The sequence below is a fragment of the Dermochelys coriacea genome, chromosome 3 (assembly GCF_009764565.3).
Source record: "Dermochelys coriacea isolate rDerCor1 chromosome 3, rDerCor1.pri.v4, whole genome shotgun sequence".
In the NCBI taxonomy this organism is placed as follows: domain Eukaryota; kingdom Metazoa; phylum Chordata; order Testudines; family Dermochelyidae; genus Dermochelys; species Dermochelys coriacea.
This window is the reverse complement of record NC_050070.1, coordinates 161,861,043-161,879,981: the sequence shown is the minus strand read 5'-3', so window position 1 is coordinate 161,879,981 and position 18,939 is coordinate 161,861,043. Positions and strand designations below refer to the sequence as shown.

The following is an 18,939-nucleotide window of genomic DNA, read 5'->3' as shown; positions in this document are numbered from 1 at the left end:
CAATTATTTTTTTAAAAAAATTTTAAAAAAATCTGATTTTTTTAATTTAAATCGGATTGTTTGATTAAAATGCTTTTTGAGGAAAAAACTTATCTAAAGATAGTTTTAATTAAGATACATTATAGCTCAAACATATCTATTCATGGAATAGGGATTATAAATTCTAATTCTATAGTATGAGACAATATATTCATGTAATGTTTAAGAAAAGTTTTGTAAATGAGTTCCAGTAGTTCATGGATTAGGGACCCAATTTTATGGGGTTCCACAGGCTTCTGTATAGATTATTTAGGTTAATCTTGCTATCTACCCAAAGAACTCAGTGCTCAGTCTAGAAGATACCATCAGAGATGCTCATTTTTGCAGTTCTCAAAATGTGGATTTGTGTCTCCAGAGGTTACATGCTTGTTAACAGCAAAAATGTTTTAAAATAAATAAATAATATATAGAGGTGAGAAATAACAGACCTCAACTCTATTATCCCTCTGCAAATTTGTGTACACAGAGTTAATCCCTTACCTTCTAAAAGTGCAAAGTTTGAAAAAGTTCAATGAATAGAAGATTGTTGAGGGTGGAATAGATTTGGACAAGGAGAAAAAGTCTGGAGATAAATGTGAGAAGCGAGGGACATATGCTTGTTTTGTTAAAATACTATGTTTGCTGTTGAAAAAAAAAATCCAGAATAATTAATGTTGTTGGTTTTGTTAAATAAAACAATTTAAATGTCCGTCTGGTGATGATCTTCTCCTAATACAGCACGGCAAGGAAATCCTTCAAATATTAATGATTAACCTGTTGAATTGGAGATAATTCACCTACCACTGACTTCATAAATATCCTGCTTCAATTACCTTTGGTAAATGAAATAACCAAACAATTACAGTATTCATTTTCTGATGTAGCTGTAAAATTAATCTAAAAAGTTTTCAAAATAAATCACTGTTTAAAAATGAAGAATGTGTACCTTCTAAAAATGAAACCTACATCTATCTCTGAGCTATGAAGAATATGTATTAAGATTATAACAATCAACAAGAATGCACTTTTATGTAGAAAACCATGATTAAATTGAGTCTTCCTGACTAGTGATTTAAATCAAATCCACCCTGCCAGATGCCAGCGCTTCATTTCTCTTATCAGCTTGAGTGTAGAATAAGAAGGGATAACCTTCCTTTGCTGAGCTACACACTGAAAAGAGGAATGCTCTAAGATATTTGACCTGGTTTTTAGAAGGGCTGAACATCTTCATTCCCCCAAGGTCGTTGTTCCACCTCTTTGAAATTCATGCTGCTGATATCCCTCTGTATCCACTATGGTGCTCAGCACACAGGTCTTGCTCACTGCTTGTTGCTCAACTGAGATAGGTCAGTAGTGGCGTGGGATCTGCGTCATCTCCCCTGCAGCAGGGTCTTAAACAACTCAAAATCACTCACTCCATATTTGCTGTTATTGATTTTGTGCCAGGCAGGCCAATGTCCAAAAATCTTAGATAATGTCATTCTAGAACAATTGCTTGGGGCAATGTGGACAGCTACCTCAGTTGTTTTTTACGGACTCTCATGACATCTGATATCTATTAATCACCATGTGACTATTTGCAACTAAAATCAGTGCTAAATCTATATATTATAAACAACACAGCTCACAGCTTGAAATCGAAGTGTACAAATGTTATAGCTGCTCGGAGTGCTGTGCAGTGTGAATGTTGTGAAAGAAGAAACTGGGGATATGTCTACACTGCAATTAGACGCCAGTGGCTGGGCTATACCAGTTGACTTGGCTCATGGGGCTTGGGCTAAATGGCTGTTTACTTGTAGGGTAGACTTTTAGGCTCACTGAGTCCTAGAGCCTGGGCTCCAGCCCGAGTCTGAAAGTCTACATGGCAAATAAACAGCCCCTTAGCCCAAGCCCTGCATCAGCTGGCATAGGTCAGACATGAGTTTTTAATTATAATTTCAGAGTAGCAACCGTGTTAGTCTGTATTTGCAAAAAGAAAAGGAGTACTTGTGGCACCTTAGAGACTAACAAATTTATTTGAGCATAAGCTTTCGAGAGCTACAATTTACTTCACTGGATGCATTCAGTAGAAAATACAGTGGGGAGATTTATATACACAGAGAACATGAAACAATGGGTGTTACCATACACACTGTAACCAGAGTGATCACTTAAGGTGAGCCATCACCAGCGGGAGAGTGGGCGGGAGGGGAGGGACAGGAAGGGGGGGGAACCTTTTGTAGTGATAATCAAGGTGGGCCATTTCCAGCAGTTGACAAGAATGTCTGAGGAACGGTGGGGGATGTGGGATAAACATGGGGAAATAGTTTTACTTTGTGTAATGACCCATCCACTCCCAGTCTCTATTCAAGCCTAAGTTAATTGCATCCAGTTTGCAAATTAATTCCAATTCAGCAGTCTCTCATTGGAGTCTGTTTTTGAAGTTTTTTTGTTGAAGTATTGCCACTTTTAGGTCTGTAATCGAGTGACCAGAGAGATTGAAGTGTTCTCCAACTGGTTTTTGAATGTTATAATTCTTGACGTCTGATTTGTGTCCATTCATTCTTTTATGTAGAGACTGTCCAGTTTGACCAATGTACATGGCAGAGGGGCATTGCTGGCACATGATGGCATATATCACATTGGTAGATGCGCAGGTGAACGAGCCTCTGATAGTGTGGCTGATGTGATTAGGCCCTATGATGGTGTCCCCTGAATAGATATGTGGACAGAGTTGGCAACGGGCTTTGTTGCAAGGATAGGTTCCTGGGTTAGTGGTTCTGTTGTGTGGTGTGTGGTTGCTGGTGAGTATTTGCTTCAGGTTGGGGGGGCTGTCTGTAAGCAAGGACTGGCCTGTCTCCCAAGATCTGTGAGAGTGATGGGTCGTCCTTCAGGACAGGTTGTAGATCCTTGAGGATGCATTGGAGAAGTTTTAGTTGGGGGCTGAAGGTGATGGCTAGTGGCGTTCTGTTATTTTCTTTGTTGGGCCTGTCCTGTACTAGGTGACTTGTGGGTACTCTTACAGTGTAGACTATGGAATCCTAGGCTCTATTCATGACTGGCTGTGTGACCTTTGGCAAATCACTTAAGTCCCCTTCATCCAATAAGCCCTGCGTGCCTCCGTTTTTCCATTTATAAAATGGGACTAAGCTACTTCACAGGGGTATAGTAAGGACTAAATAATGCTGCTGGAATTTCCAAAAGCAAGTTGCATTAGGCTCCCTCTGCTCCCCTGGCAATGAATGGAGTTGACTCTTGAGGTCAGATGAACAAATCTGTCCCGACAGAGCCTGTGTTTGAAAAATCCCAGCCTGCCTCTTTGAAAGGTGCTGCGGCTGGAAGGTGCCCAAATATGCTCCTTTGACTTCCCAGGACGCTGTCAGCTTCAGCCAGAGCCCAGTTGAACCTGCCCTGCCCAGGGACCGGAGCTGGCACTCAGACCAGCTGCATCAGGCTCCAGCTGTCCGCCTGCCAGGAGTACCGGTGCCGCAGGAGCGCGGGGGGCCCCGTCGCTCCCCTGTGTCCCAGCCCCTGCGCCGCGCCCAGCAGGAGCGTCCCCGAGCCCGGCCCCTCCTGCCCGTGGCGTCCAGCGCCTCCCTCCCGCTTATCTCCGCCCGGGTCCTGCTCCGCGGGCAGCTCAGCCAGTCGAGCCCCCGGGAAAGGGCTGCGCTGTAGGCGGCGGCGAGAAGCCTCTAGTCCGCCCGGGAAGGGATTCTCGGCCGGGGCTCCACCCGCGCCCGGTCCCCCGCGCCTCCCCAGCCCTGCTCCGCCCCGACTGGCGCGGTGGTCGTGAGGGGGAGGGGACACGCTCCGCCGGGCTCGCCTCGCCCAGCCTGAGCCCAACCCGGGGTCGGGTCCCGCCGTCCGCGGGGCCGGGCCTTGGCCGTGGAACAAAAGCCCAGGTAAGAAGTCACGTTCACCAAGCGCAGCTCGCGGCAACCCGCGCGCTCCCTACCCCAGTCCTCGGAGCGAGACCGGGCGGGCGCGGGACCAGCCTTTGCCGGCCCAGGGTCGGGTGGTGCGGGGCACGCTTGCCGGCGAAGAGTCGGCTCCGTGTGGCGCCAAAGCTGTCCCGCCCCTGCAGGAGCCGGGCCCGCACAGGATAGAGCCTCGCTTGGGCTGGCTAAGAGCCCGGGGCTGACGGGGCGACAACGCCATGGCGCCCCCCTTGGAACAGAGGGTGTTGTGTAGCGGGTGTGGCCTAGAGCCTGCCCGGGTCCGAGCCCTTTAACCCCTGCCTTTTCAAGCGTCCCTTGATTTTAGGTGTCTCCTTGGGGGCGGGGGGGGGGTCAGTTTAACTAGGGCACTCACCATTAGTGGACACTTTTGAAAAGGGGTTTTCAGAAACACCGGTTTACAGCTATGTCAAGCTTGGTTACCAGCCAGATATCACGGCAAAGGCTTGGTGGACAGCTGGGTACAATAGCGCCTGGTGTTTGCAGTGGTGTAGCTCTGGTGGGCCCAGGCTATTAAAGCGAGACAAGAGGGGCCTGGACCATACCATAATACCTTTTACTGCAGCGACACGCAGCAAAAGCTGGTCTCTTCCCCCTATAGAAGTTGGGCCAATAGACAATATTACCTCACCTGTCTTGTCACACGAGGAGAGCAGCTGGTTTGTTGAAAATACTCCAGCTTGTTCAGTGTAAATGGTGAGTAGGAAAGTATCTTCAATGAATCCTGCCGTGTCCTCTTTTCAGCAGAGGCTTGCCTCTGATCACTGCTGCTGCCGCCTTAGTTTTGGATCCTGCTGCTAATACTCCCTCCCCCCAGTGTAGTTTCACACTGGAGGAAGAGGAGGCCCAGTAGAATTTGGGGAGTTTATGTGAACACAAAATATTTCAGATCAGAAATAGTGAAAACTAGCAGCACATCATTTCAGAGCACTGGCATGATTTAGATTAGTTACTGATTCATTAATAGATCGTTAGGATTAGCAGATGGAATATGGTTTCTGCTCCTGTGAGATTTATTCCCGGTCTAAGAAAATCATAGGAGCAGAGCTAGTTCAGGTTTATCCATGGCCCACTGTTGACTCTCCCATAATCACTAAATTACTTACATTTACACACTCAGACAAGTTTAAACCAGCCACATAATGCTTGTGTTGATGCAGTTTATACTGGCAAAACTGCAGCTATAGTGCTAAAAGCACAATTTTGACAGTATAAACTGGTGTGTCTTATGTTAGAGGCTTTGGCTGGCACAGGTATGTCAGTCAGGGAACCACATTCCTAACACACCTATGCTGTCAAAGGTTTGTAGAGTAGACCTGGCCTTACACATATACCCACAGATTCAGGACCTGCAGCCTCAGCCAGGAGAAAGTAGACAGCGGCAGAGACTAAGGGAGGTCCCACTGATCCACAGGCCAGGGAGGGGGCTGGGGCAGGCAGTGCCAGCCCTTAGGAGGCTTTGGAGATGTATACAAGCCAGGGGGAGCAGGCAGTAAGGCAAGATAGGAGCGATGGCACACACCTCCTCCCCCCACCCCACCCCAGCACTTAGTTTTGCTGTAGCTATATGCACATGACACTTCCCAGCACACTCCCTCACACATCAACTATCCCCAACTTCCCTGTCCTCAGGCTCTCACCAGGGTTGGCAGCAGGTGGTGGTTTTAAATCGAGGGAGGCCCACCTACTATGCGGCTTGCTGCACTATGAATATCACCTCTAAGTACAAGACTGCCACATCACCGAAGCTACATCAATTTACAGTAGTTTAAGGTTCTGGCCAACAATTGCTTCCAAATAATCAACCTTTGTATATTTCTTTCAGACCCAGAGATAAAAAGTGCTATAATACATGTAAATTATTATTATTTACTTACTTGGTGAAGGCTACCAAGCCTTACTTGTTGCAGGCCAACGTGATTCTGATCATAAATCACCTAGTGATGAGGACCTGAGCGAAGGCAAGAGCTAATTTTTCATTGCAAAAGGAGAGATTTTTAAAATGTCACCATTTGCCTTTGAATACAGCCTTCTGCATCAGGTGCTGTTGCAAATATCAGTTATAGCTGGACTTTTATTTCCCCTACAGGATAGCACTAAGCAATATCCTGTACAGTACACAGAGTTCTGACTCAGAAAGGAAAGAAGAGCATGAGTCTCCAGTTGCATGATCAGTTTCCAATGCCTAACAAAGGAACTCTAATTGACAGAAGTGATTTTTATAAAAGCCTTTGCCAGATTATGACAGCACATTCAATCTGAAGCCTTTGTGGGTTGTGTGTGTGTAAACCTGCCATATATAAATCAAAGATATCAGATTGTCACTGAACAATAAACAGAAGATATTCAGCAGCCACACAAATTATTATAGGTGAAAAGCCTCTGCTGAATAAAAAATTAATTAATTAAGCAACTCCATCTTTAAAATACATACATAACAGTGCTTTCAGTACATGGGTACCAGCAGGTATCAAGGTGTAATAGAAGCACCCCATCCTAACAATGTGATTCTATAAACATGCTACAAAGGAGAAACTACTTACTACTACACTGTGTAGGAGACGCACTGTGAGCTAGTTGCAATAAATTGGGGACTGTGAATTGGCACACCTGGTTTCTATGCCGGGCTTTGCCACAGACTTGATCTATGGCTTTGAACAAGTTACTTGACCTCTCCTTGCCTCTTTGTGATGAAGTATTTTAAAATACTTACATGAAAGGTGTTTGATAAATGGATTTGCATTTCACCTACAAATGCTAAGCACTCACAATGACTTCTGAAACTGATGTGGGATTGAAACCAATGGGAGTTGAAGGTGCTCAGCACTTCTGAATATTAGTCCATTATCTTTTCCTTATCTGTTGTATGGATGCTGTTTACAAGCCAGGCTGGGACATACTCCTTGAATATCATTGAGGTTTCTGATCCTATTCTGAATTCACCTTGAATTACATCCCTCGTATAACATAGTTGATGTCCTCCTAAAGTTTGCATCTGAGCATTTTTAAAGGGGATGCTTCTAACATGATAATTATTTTAGGATGATGTTAGGTTATGAATATGATACTTCAATAGAAAGTTTCTGCTGACCTCAAGATAAATCCAGGGTGATTAGTGCCAGATTACTGTAAGAGAAGATACACACTGATGACCAAACTAACACCTGCACCACCACCTCAGGCTATATTGCAGCTGCTGTATTTGACAAACAAAGAAAAATCACTTAGTTGTATTAATTTGTCATTCTCCAAGGATACACATGAGATGGTGGCAGCTAAACCAGAAGCTGCCTTTGTGGCAGTGACTGGACAACCACCATGTAGTTTCAGTTACTACATTTATCTGTTTCAGAGTAGCAGCCGTGTTAGTCTGTATTCGCAAAAAGAAAAGGAGTACTTGTGGCACCTTAGAGACTAACAAATTTATTAGAGCATAAGCTTTCGTGAGCTACAGCTCACTTCAAGTGAGCTGTAGCTCACGAAAGCTTATGCTCTAATAAATTTGTTAGTCTCTAAGGTGCCACAAGTACTCCTTTTCTTTTTACATTTATCTGTGCATCTAAAGCAGTGGCACACACAAATGGTGAGTTAGACCCCTGGCTGGCTGTTCTTGCATGCAACTCCCTGCTTTTCACATGCAGTTACAGGCACGTTTTTGTGACCACAAATCTGCCATTTCGAAAATGCCATATTGTAGTTTCCACTGCAACTACAGCAGAAATACCAGGGGTACTTCCGCCACACCACTGAAAAACTCTGAAAAGCTTAAAGAGGAAGCCTATTTGTGGAGTTTCCTTTATTAAGCTTGTGTGTCCCTGATTGAAGCATTGATCAATTAAAGCATTGAGGTACAACGATAAGATACATAGTTATTTCTAATTTAGGAGGAAAACCACATCAAGGCTATTGGTTTCATGTTTATAAAGAGTCAATAAGTGATTAATGACTGGTTAACCAATTGTTTATATATATTGTTATAGTCTGCAATAGGTCAATAGGTTTTTATTACTATGGCTTATAACGCTGACCGTTGATACTGCTCAGATCTGTAATATGACTATAACACGTATCAATAATGTACAAAGCCTTGCTAAGCCGTTTATAAATGGAAACTTCATATAAAAAGTGTGACCATAACAGTTACTGAAAGACGACCCAAAACAGACATTCTCTTGCATGCATGAAAAAAAAAAAGTTAATATTAACTAGGACTAACGCTGGATTTATACTGTGAAAAGGATGTGTCATCAGCTGAGATCAGGCCAAAATGAACCAAACTGAATCCATGAAATGTGAATAGCCATGGATGAGATTTAAGGTGAATAACTAATACTTTCTAAGTAAAGTCCCCTAATTGCACTTTTGTGATTCATAAATTAAACTGATCATTTATTTCATGTATTGCACTGACAATGTATTTCTTATTGCATCTTTGGACTCTTGCATACTGTACAACAGACAGGTAAAATGTTCTTGCGGGACACAGTGGTCTCATCTATAATAGGCCCCCAACCATGCAAGATCAAAGCTATTATTATGGTGCAGGCCTAGAGAGGACACCAGAAGCAAAGAATTGTGTTCATTTGGATATGTTCCAGTAATAATAAGGCACAGTTCTTGTTATTCCTTGAGTCTCAGCATTTAAAAGATCAGCCTGGAAAAGGTTTTAAAATACCAAGTATTCGAATTTTTCCAGCTGATTTTCACAGGATGTATAGACAAATCTGTTCACTTTTCAATAAAGTCACAAAAATTCTAAAGAACCCAGACGTGTACACAGCAGGTGGGAGGGGAATGGAAGGTGACTCCTGGATACCCTTCACTGCTTTTTGGAAAGCTTTTATTAAAGCTACACACTGAACGGTTTGTTCACCAAAATGATGGAGTGACAAAAAAGAAATTACTTCAGCTCCAAATGCAGTATATGAGCACTGATAGTGACAATAAAAAGGAGATTGACTTGTTGCTGACGCACTGAAATGTGTCTGATGTGATAAACATTATGGAGAACTTTTACCCAAAATGTGAGCTGTTCTGAATCAAATCCAAAACTGCAAGGAATGCATTTTCTCATTCTTATGTGTCAAAAATCTTGCAACCACAGTACAATGAAGTTACACTGGGGATTTATCTGGCTCAATGGCAATATGAACAAAAGGAACAGAAAGTTAAGACAGTCGGACAGTGCAGTCTGATTAAACCAAATAACCTCACTGATCAAAAAAGTAGAGCATTCCATCAGACTTGGAGCTCCCAGCACTTGACACTGGAACAATTCAACATGTTTTATTTTGACTTGCAAATACCTACATTATGATTATGGAAAACTGAAGCAGCAACTGGTTGACCAAAGTTTCAGCTACTTGAGTTACCATCAGATCCTGGCAAAATGGCTCAGAATTTAGTCATCATGTTTTAAAGACTATCATTATGGCTAAGAAAGAGGGAGGAAAATGATAAGGATTAATGTTGGAGGGCCCAATATTCTCAACTTAAAATGGTCTCCGTGGAATTACTCCTGTGATTAAAAGTTGGAGGCTCAGGCCTATATCTATTTCAAACTACTCTAACATACAAGCTTGATTAACCTTTACTAAATCTGCCTGTAACAGCTTTCATCATATCGGTGTGTCTAGCAGTTTGCTAGTCTGACCTGTTGGTCCCCGAACACTGCGTCTCCCTGAATCTCCCATTTTATGCAGTATCAATAAGCCAGCTAGTGACATTAGCAGCATGCAAGTAAAAGAAAGGATGATCAAAACCAACCTGCCAGTAACACCAATAGAAATGCCCTGTGAAACAAATTATAAGTTGCACACACTGGCATATGCTGAACTCCAGTGCAATTGTGGCTTAAACTCAGCACCTTCAAGACAGCCTTGTACCTCGGGGTCACTGAGGAGAGCTGTAATTATGAAAAACAGCCCATTGGTATGGCTGTATTGCTTCACTCTGACAACTTCCTCAAGTGTGGAAATAGTTGAGGAGACTCTGTACTTTAGCAGAAGTAGTAACATTTTGTACATGTACGAAATGGCAAAGTATAAAAATTGCAGAGCTGGTCACATTTGGCACGTCAGTTCCTCTTTTTTATCTAGTGCTTTACAAATTCTAATTAATGAAGCCTCATAACACTGCAGTGATGTAAGTATCATTATTCCAGTTTTAGAGCTGAGGAAACTGAGGCACAGGGACTTGCCAAGGATCACATTGACAAAGTTCAAAATAGAGGCTTGGAGTCCTGGCTGCCAGTCCCCTGGTGTAGCTGCCAAACTACATTTCCATCCATAAGCAAGCAGGATTTGCATGCAAAAGTTCAGCAGGAAGGACAGCACTGCCTCATGTCCACTTTTATGGCTTTTGCATTCAGCTCTCTCCGTTCTGGGGCTTCACTGCCTTCCATGCCATCCAGTGTCCATTTGATCCCTCCCCTAAGCACCACCTTTGCAAACACCAACCCTCTCCCTTCCAGAGGTTCTGATATTTTAGTGAGTGATCACTGATTAGGTATACTTAGAGCAAGAGTTCATGAGACTGTAAAATGAAGATGGTGGTCCAGATCTCTGCTGGGAACAGGATGTGGAGGGTGGGCTGGAGCACCAAGGAGGTTGTTTCCCTGATCCTGGAGCCAGTCTTACATCCGAGTTTAGAGTAGCCTAGAAGCTGTTGTAAACTTTGCCTCCAAGTGATGGCTTCCAAGGAGCCAGACTGGAGCATGCCCTACACTGTAGAGTGAGGTCAACTCTGTCTGGGGCTTGCTGTCAGTCTCTGCAGATTTTGGGTATATCTACACCGCAGTAAAACACCCACGGCAGGTCCATGTCAGCTGACTTGTGCTGCAAGGCTATAAAACTGTAGTGTAGATGTCCTTGGAGGGAGGAGGGTCCCAAAGCCCAGGCTCCAGTCCAAACCTGGATTGTCTACGCTACAATTTTATAGCCCCACAGCCCGAGCCTGACATGGGTCAGCCGTGGGTGATTTATTGTAGTGTAGACATACCCTTTGTGCAATCAATCTAAGCCTCACAAACGCTGCTCACATCTGTTCCATTTCCTCCTGTTGCCTTGCAGAGGCTTGAATGGGGTCATGGGAGATACCATGGAGCCCAAGTTCCGCTGGACAGATAACTACTATCATTTTAAAAGTCAGCATCAACTTGGAAATCATATTTGCCTGAAAATGATGTGCCTGCTATTACAAGTAGCCACCCAGATTGGTAATTTAGTTTCTTTACTGTGTGCATTTGAGAGCTTGAGTATAGTCACTTTCATTGTGATGTTGATGCTCAGTTGCCCTCCCTGCCTCATGCAACTACTCTGTACAAGGGTGGATTACAACTAATTGCAGCAGCAAAGCTGAAACAGAAGAGGCCATAGCCAGAGGAGTGCACAGAGGGGAAGGTGGGAGTGGGGCAAACACATTTGGTGGTGTTACTCTCAGCCCCACCCATTTTTCTCTCCTGGCAAAAGACCCTTAAGGTCTGTCTACACTGAAATTTTTGCACTGATGTTGCTACACAATGCAACCCCCAGTGCATGTGAGCTGCAATAGCGTAAAACCAGTGCAAAAGATTAATAAAACTGGGACTTTTCAGTTTGGAAAAGAGACTATGGAGGAATAAGATAGAGGTCTATAAAATCATGACCCGTGTGGAGAAAGTAAATAAGGAAACATTATTAACTCCTTCTCATAAGAACTAGGGGTCACTAAATGAAATTAATAAGCAGCATGTTTAAAACAAACAAAAGGAAGTATTTCTTCATACAACTCACAGTCAGCCTGTCAAACTCTTTGCTAGAGGATATTGTGAAGGCCAAGACTACAACAGGGTTCAAAAAAGAACCGGAGAAGTTCATGGAGGATAGGCCCATCGATGGCTATTAGCCAGGATGGACAGGGATGGTGTCCCTAGACTCTGTTTGCCAGAAGCTGGGAATGGGCGACAGGGGATGGATCACTTGAGGATTATTTGTTCTGTTCATTCCCTCTGAAGCACCTTGCATTGGCCGCTGTCAGAAGACAGGATACTGGGCTAGATGGACCATGGGTCTGACTCAGTATGGCTGTTCTTTTGTTCTTATGGAACTAAATATTCTTTTCAGAATATGTGGGGAGACCTTAGCTTGTTTGCAAATGTTTGGTTTGGGATTTAGAAGTCCCATGTTCCAGAGCGATATAGGGAACAGAATGCATGGTAGTATGGCAGCAACCTTAACACCAATGTAACAAATATTGTTGTAAGTGATACGGATCTGCAGGGATGCAGATGAATCAAGTAATTTCTTTTAAAGAAACTAAACAAGCCGTTTAAAGTACGCTATCATAAACCCAGCTTTTAAAATTATGTAGTTAAAAAAAATCCAAATAGACAGAACTTCTTTAACATCCTTCAAAACATACCTACCACCCTCCAACAGTTGCTCTTATTTCCACCCTCTCTCTCTCACACTACTAATGCCTTAACTCATTTTCCTCTAAGCTCTAAGTCATTCTGTAAAAGAAAAAAAAAATCACCAAATGTCAAAGTTCACAAATGTGTTTTATTTGTATTGCACTTGTGAATATTACACACAGCTCCCTTCTGACTGGTGGCCAAAGACACAGGCCCACCTTTGTAAGCGTACAGATCTATTGTACAGAGTATAAATATATAACTGAATTGCAGAAGTTGTATCTTTCCAGCAAAAGCACTTATAAAAACACTAGCAATTAATGTAGGGATACAGCTTGCATTAAGCTTTGAGATTTCAGTAGTTATGGGCTAGTATTGACTTTTCTTAACGAGTGACACTTTCTTTCTGGGCTCTAATTTTGACCATGAGTCTGATCTGCTTTAAAGTTGGCTTCCTTAGCTACTTCTTAAATGTGCTGATATTCGTTTTTAAATTTAAAATTAAACAACAAATGAAAAAAGAGGGATAAGATCAGGCTCAATCTCAATGTCTACTGTGCAGTTTAGTTTTTTTTTAAATGAAGTAACAATTTCAGGGCCCTCCTGAGAGGTGCTGAGAAGCCAATGGGAGTTGAAGGTGTTCAGCACCTTGTAGGACTGGCCTGAAGAATCCTTCATAGCATATTTGTTGATGAGGGTGCAGTGAACTTCTGATGCAAGATTTAAACAGACAGCACATGGAAAAAGATCTAGAAGGAATCATAGAATGGGGAGGGCAATTCAGCCATAGACTATAATGTAAATGAACAATTTCACTGGGGATTGTAACGCTCCATTTATTAAACAAGCAGTGTTATTGACACAATATAGAGCAGCACATAGTCAGTGGAGAATGGCACTCAGCCCGTTTGATTTCCTCCTAGTGGAACCATACACTGTAGCAGTTCTGATTGTTTCCTATAAAAACTGGATTTAAAATTGCAGGTATCAGATCTACAGACTAAAGAAATCTATTGCGTGAAGATGCACCGTTAATGGTATTTCTTGTGGTATCAAGGTGTGTCCTAGCGGTGTGGATGCAGAACAGCACAGCTTTGCTCAGCAATTCTTTCCCCACCCCATAAAAGAGAGACACGCCCATACCACAAACCATCAGTGAAATGTATTTGTAATAGAAACTGCCCAGCCCCTTGGAATGCTAACTCTGAAATTCTTGACCGTTTATAGTCACCTTCCCAATGTTCTTAGAAAGACCTTTTGCCCCAAGCACCTTTTTGAGAGGCAATAATTATATAGTTATAAAAAAATACATCAGTTGAAATGGCATTCCCACTAAAATATCAGCAGCAAAATCAAGATGGGCAAATGTGCTGCCAGAGAGATAACACAAGGACAAAGGTGAGAAGTGTAAATACTCTAGAGAGAACAGGCATGGGTGCTGAGACACAGAGTTAGGAGTGGTATTCACCCAGCACTGGATTCTCAGAAGCCAGAGGCTGAGGGCAAGGAGCAGTAGAAAACTAACCTAGTCTTGTTTTGGCAAGAAGATGGATGTAAAGGTAACAACATAGTAACTAACAAATTCTCAGCTGCTTGTTGTAATAAAAGCACAATTATTCTTCTACTAAGAAACGAACCAAGCAGCAATAGGATATAGCTGGATGGACTGTTCTGCTGTGTCCAGTGGCCAAGCTTTTCAAGCCTGATTTGCAGATTTCTGAAGATCAACCCCTTTAAAAGTGTCTCATGTTGGGCACCCAAAAGCACTGGTCACTCTTTGAAAATCTTGGCCAATACTTCTTTGTGTGTATATGTTCACATGGATTGATAGGCCTGGGGACGGACAGCGTCAGACCAGATAAAGCGTGAGCTGCCGTAACACAAGCAACCCTCACTGTGCTTCAACCATGATCTCCATGGAGCATTTCTTTGGGCAGTGGGTCATTCAGTCTCCATGATCTATTCAGTCTTCTCTTCTGAGAACGTCAATGAGGTGCTGTGATGTGGGAACTCTGCTTCTAGAAATGGCCTGATATCAACAAACTAATTTCACATCCCAGCATCTTGTCTAAGAAAGAGAAGTAACAGTGTGAAGAGGGGATAGAGAAAGCAAAGAGGAAAGACTAAGAAGAAGAAAAAAGCAGAGGGGAAAGGAAAAAGTAAATATAGAAGGATGGAGGAAATTCATCTGAACACAAAGAAAGTCTCATCCATGGCAGACAAGAATCACTGCTGCAAGCAGAGCTAATTCATGCACCATGAAGTGCAGAGGCAAGAGTGAAGAACTGAATCCGCCCAAGGTACCTGAAGCATATTCTCATGGAATCTCTCTCTTTGTAACTTTATTTCATTTTGAATCAGTCCCAAGGCCTTCCCATAGCGCCCTGCTAGGGTGTTTCCACTGGCCTTCTTTGCTTTTAACCCATCTATTCTGCTGGCTTCTGCTTCAAATATGTTATTGTATGGATCTCGTGTTCCTGTAGTTATCAAATAATCACTGCATGGATCTTAGCCCAGCTCCTTCTGCCTTGTCCAGAAGGTGATTTCTTTCCGACTCACAAAGGAAAGCTGCCACCATCAGATCACAAAAATCCTAGTTTGCGCCTCAGCTGTGTTAATGTGCAGGACACACACACACACACACACACACACACACACACACACACACACACACACACACCCCCCTCCATCCACATCCACACCCACAGTCTAGCCAGCAGGTGGGGGCATTTTCTGTTATTGTTAAATATTGGCTCTTCCACTCATGGAAGAGGCGTATCTGGAAAGTTTGGGCCACATTGCTTCCGTATAGGGAAAACCCTAACGAGCATGAGGGATACTACATGAGTTCCTAGTGAGGAGTTTTCTACCAATTATTCTGGGGTACAGACGGGAAAGCGGAAGGGCTTGGCTGTTCCTCTAGGTTAGCTCCTTCATGTTACCTGCAGAGGGAAGGAGCATACATAAAATGACCTGAAACAGGACAGGGCAAAGCAAGGCCTGTCTCTCTGTCATGGCAGCATAACTCTTTCAGAAGCAGCCTGTGAGGGGTGGGTATTACAGATGCACAGTGGGATTTGCTACTGGTTCAACCAGTATTAGTTTTGGAGCAGATGTGCCCTTGGAGATCCAGAGAAGCTGCTCTCTGGTTCCTCCCTGTCCACTCCCCCAGAATCCAAAAGAGACCAAAAGACAGGAGCTCCATATTTAGAAAGCCACAGGTGTGCTGCTCTCCTCTCGGTCCAGGTTTGGCTTTTAATGTGGCATGCTGGCTAACCTCTGGATAAGGAAGTGGAGAGGACTGGACAGCCTTATGAAACTCCTTTTGTGGAACCAGAACAATGCTGAGGGGAGGAATATTCTGCACAAACCTGACAATCTGACCACTTCAGTAATTTAACTGCTGTCTTCACTGTAGCTCTGCACTCTGAAACTGTTGGTCTTCAGCTAAATGCAGAGGGTGAAAAACCTCACAAAGTGCACAGGGAGTTTCCAATAAAGAGCCCTGCACCTATGGAACAGCCAAAGCTGGAAGTGAAAAGCATATTAACACAATCTCAGATTTGATATAGGGTGAAAGTCTGGTCCCACTGAAGTCAAAGGCAAAGTTCCCGTTGGCAGCAGTGGGGCTCGGACTACACTCCGGGGCTCTTAGTGGAGTCCAGGTCTATGGAATACTTCCATTGCTGAACTGGAGTACAACTCTGGCTGGAATCTGTGTAAACACCAAAGGGATGGTGAACATGCCAGAAGACAATGCACAGGATACATTACTATACAAACACCACTGAAAACAGGCTGAAATGATGGGACCTGGGCTAAGCCCAGTTATTTCTCCTAAATCCTTTGAGCCAGTGCATCTGACACACTTCTGGAAATGTCTGAGAGTTGGGCAGTCAAATTTGCCTGACACAGTCATTTTTTAGAATTCTTTTTTCAGGGGCAGATATGACATCAGCAAAGATACAGATGCCCACTGGTTCAGAATGAGGCCTCAGAACACCTCTGTTTACATTCTTCTGACCAAACCCGTTGGATCTCCTGTTCTTACTTCTATGTTAAAGTTAGCGTATTAGTTAACACATCAGTACCAATGTTCACTGCAATATGAGTGTAACCCGCCATCCTTACAGAGAGGTTTGTCTGCTATAAGCAACTACACTTCTGTCTCCAAATGGTTAGCAACTACTGCTCAAGAGGACGATACTGGAGATGACAGTAACACGTTTCTGTTTTTTCAGTCTACATTTGGCAGCACTGTGTGTGCCATCTGCTCCAGCATTCCTCCTCTCGCTAGGTGGGTCTTTCACATATCCACACAGGAGAGAAACATATTTTTTTCAAAACAGGACATTATCAAACCATGGAAGCTGGCAGAGGGACTGTAGAGGAGCTGTAGCTTCTGGAACTACTTTTAACTAGTTTTTGAAACTGGTTAGATTTCAACATTGATGTTTCTTTAAAGTGACTATAAAATTGAGTTTGCAAAATTCCCACACCTGTACCAAAACAATAGATACTTACTTATAGTGCATCTCTGCCCCCAAAGCCTCTGGGAACCTCTAGTGGGAGTGGTTGGGTCATTACAAAACCTAAACTTAATTTCCCCAATACTAATTTCTCCCTACTGTTACTCACACCTTCTTGTCAACTGTCTGTAATGGGCCACTCTCTTACCACTTCAAAATTTATTTCTCCTCCCTTGGTATCCTGCTGTTAATTGATTTATCTCATTAGACTGACCTCACATTTGATAAAGCAACCCTTTCATGCATTTATATCTGCTCCTGTATTTTCACTCCATGCATCTGATGAAGTGGGTTCTAACCCACGAAAGCTTATGTCCAAATAAATTTGTTAGTCTCTAAGGTCCCACAAGGACTCCTCGTTATTTTTATTATTTTTTAGAATCCTTGTGGACCCCCACACTCTGCACTCATAATGCCAGAGTGGGGAATTAGCCTTGACATGGTGGCAGTCGTGGGATCATTTTGAACCAGAGGCACAGACCTCAGGATTTTAAAAGGACACATTTTTCCTTTTGGCAGCCTGCAAAGCCAGGGAGTTTTTTTCCCCTCTTTTCTTTGCTGCCTGAGGGGGAACAAGCATGCAAAGGGTTCAGCCTGCAAAGCCAGGGAGTCCAACAAACAGTTTATTTTTTTTCTAGATTTGTGGCAACAAAATAGCTAGGGCTAGGGCAGCCCTGTGCATGAGGTTGCAGTCAGGCACTGAAACCCTATAGCAACCAGTCTTCCCAGAGCGGCACGCCACAGAGAAGACAGACCCAGATGAAGCCCAGACATCCAGCTCCATGACAGAAATGCAGGAGGGGATGGGGGATTGGAGTTTTCCACAGAGGGAATGGTCAGCCCTCCCCAACTCGAGATCCAGGAGCCAAGATGGAGGTATGCCCTTAACCCAGACGGAGTTTGAACTGCGGAAGACAGGAATTTTTTCCAACAGATGAAGCGCTTGGAGGTGGAAATGGAGGCAAAGTGCTTAGAAGCGGAGACAGAGCTGAAGCACTTAGAGCTGGAAAGGGCTAAGCTGGGTCAGCCAAGTAGCCTCAATAGTCCTCCTCCAGGTACTGCTCCCCATTCCAAGGAATTCCCCACATGCAAGGTAGGCGATGATACAGAGGCCTTCTTAGAAAATTTTGAAAGGGCCTACCTTGGGTACAACATCCCTACAGACCAGTATATGGTGGAGCTAAGGCCACAATTCCGTGGATCCTTAGCAGAGGAGCAGCTGAAATGCCTAAAAAACACATGAACAAGTATAAACTTTTTAAACACAAGGCCAGGATTAGGATGGGGCTAACCCCCAAGCATGCCCGTCGATGGTTCAGAGCCCTAAGGTGGAAACCAGATGTGACATTTTCCTGACACGCCTACCACATTGTAAAAAATTGGGATGCCTGGATATCAGGAGCAAATGTTAAGTCTCAGGAAGATCTAGCTCTCCTAATGCAAATGGAGCAGTTCTTAGAGGGTGTTCCTGAGGAAACAGAAAGGTACATCCTAGATGGGAAGCACAAAACTGTAATCGAGGAGGGGGAGATCGGAACCAAATGGGTGGAGGTGGTGGAGAAGAAGATAACTAGTAGCAGTTGGTGGGGGTACCAGAAGGGGCAACCCAAGATGACACCCACCATCAGAATCAGCCCAAGGCCCCATCTCACAAGGAGAAGCCCTCCACACAGCCAGGGAGACCCCAGATGCCCTCTCGGCCCACTACCCCACTCTCCAACCACCCACCTTGCCCCAGCCCACACTCAGCTGGGCGATGCTTTAAATGTAATGAGCTGGGGCATGTGAAGGTCTACTGCCCCAAGAGCACCAGCCGACTGCAACTCATCACCCCAGGGTCCCACCAAGAGCCTTCAGGCTCAGATGTCTCGCAAATACCCCCAGACCGAAGGGAAACTATGAGTGTGGGTGGGAGGAAGATTACAGCGTGGAGAGAAACTGGAGCACACATGTCAGCTAGCCACCAATCCCTGGTGGATCCCAAATTCATCAACCTAGAGGCTCAAGTGATAGTGCAACCCTTTAAGGCCAACTCTTAACTTGCCTACAGACAAGGGCTGGTCAG

At 43.9% G+C, this 18,939-nt stretch overlaps 1 protein-coding gene across 3 annotated transcripts in view; it reads right to left on the bottom strand.

Annotated features, from left to right (window-relative positions):
• TLR5 (toll like receptor 5) overlaps positions 1-5,992 on the bottom strand; it is a 53,338-nt gene extending 47,346 nt beyond the window's left edge. The window contains exon 1 of one of the 3 annotated variants that reach the window (XM_038395822.1): positions 5,831-5,992. The gene's annotated coding sequence lies outside the window, so the exon portion shown is untranslated. Of the gene's footprint in view, positions 1-3,952; positions 4,112-4,584; positions 5,808-5,830 lie in introns of those variants that run through there. The other 2 variants (XM_043511716.1, XM_038395824.2) reach the window with 2 other exon arrangements.
• Between the last annotated feature and the right edge of the window lie 12,947 nt (positions 5,993-18,939).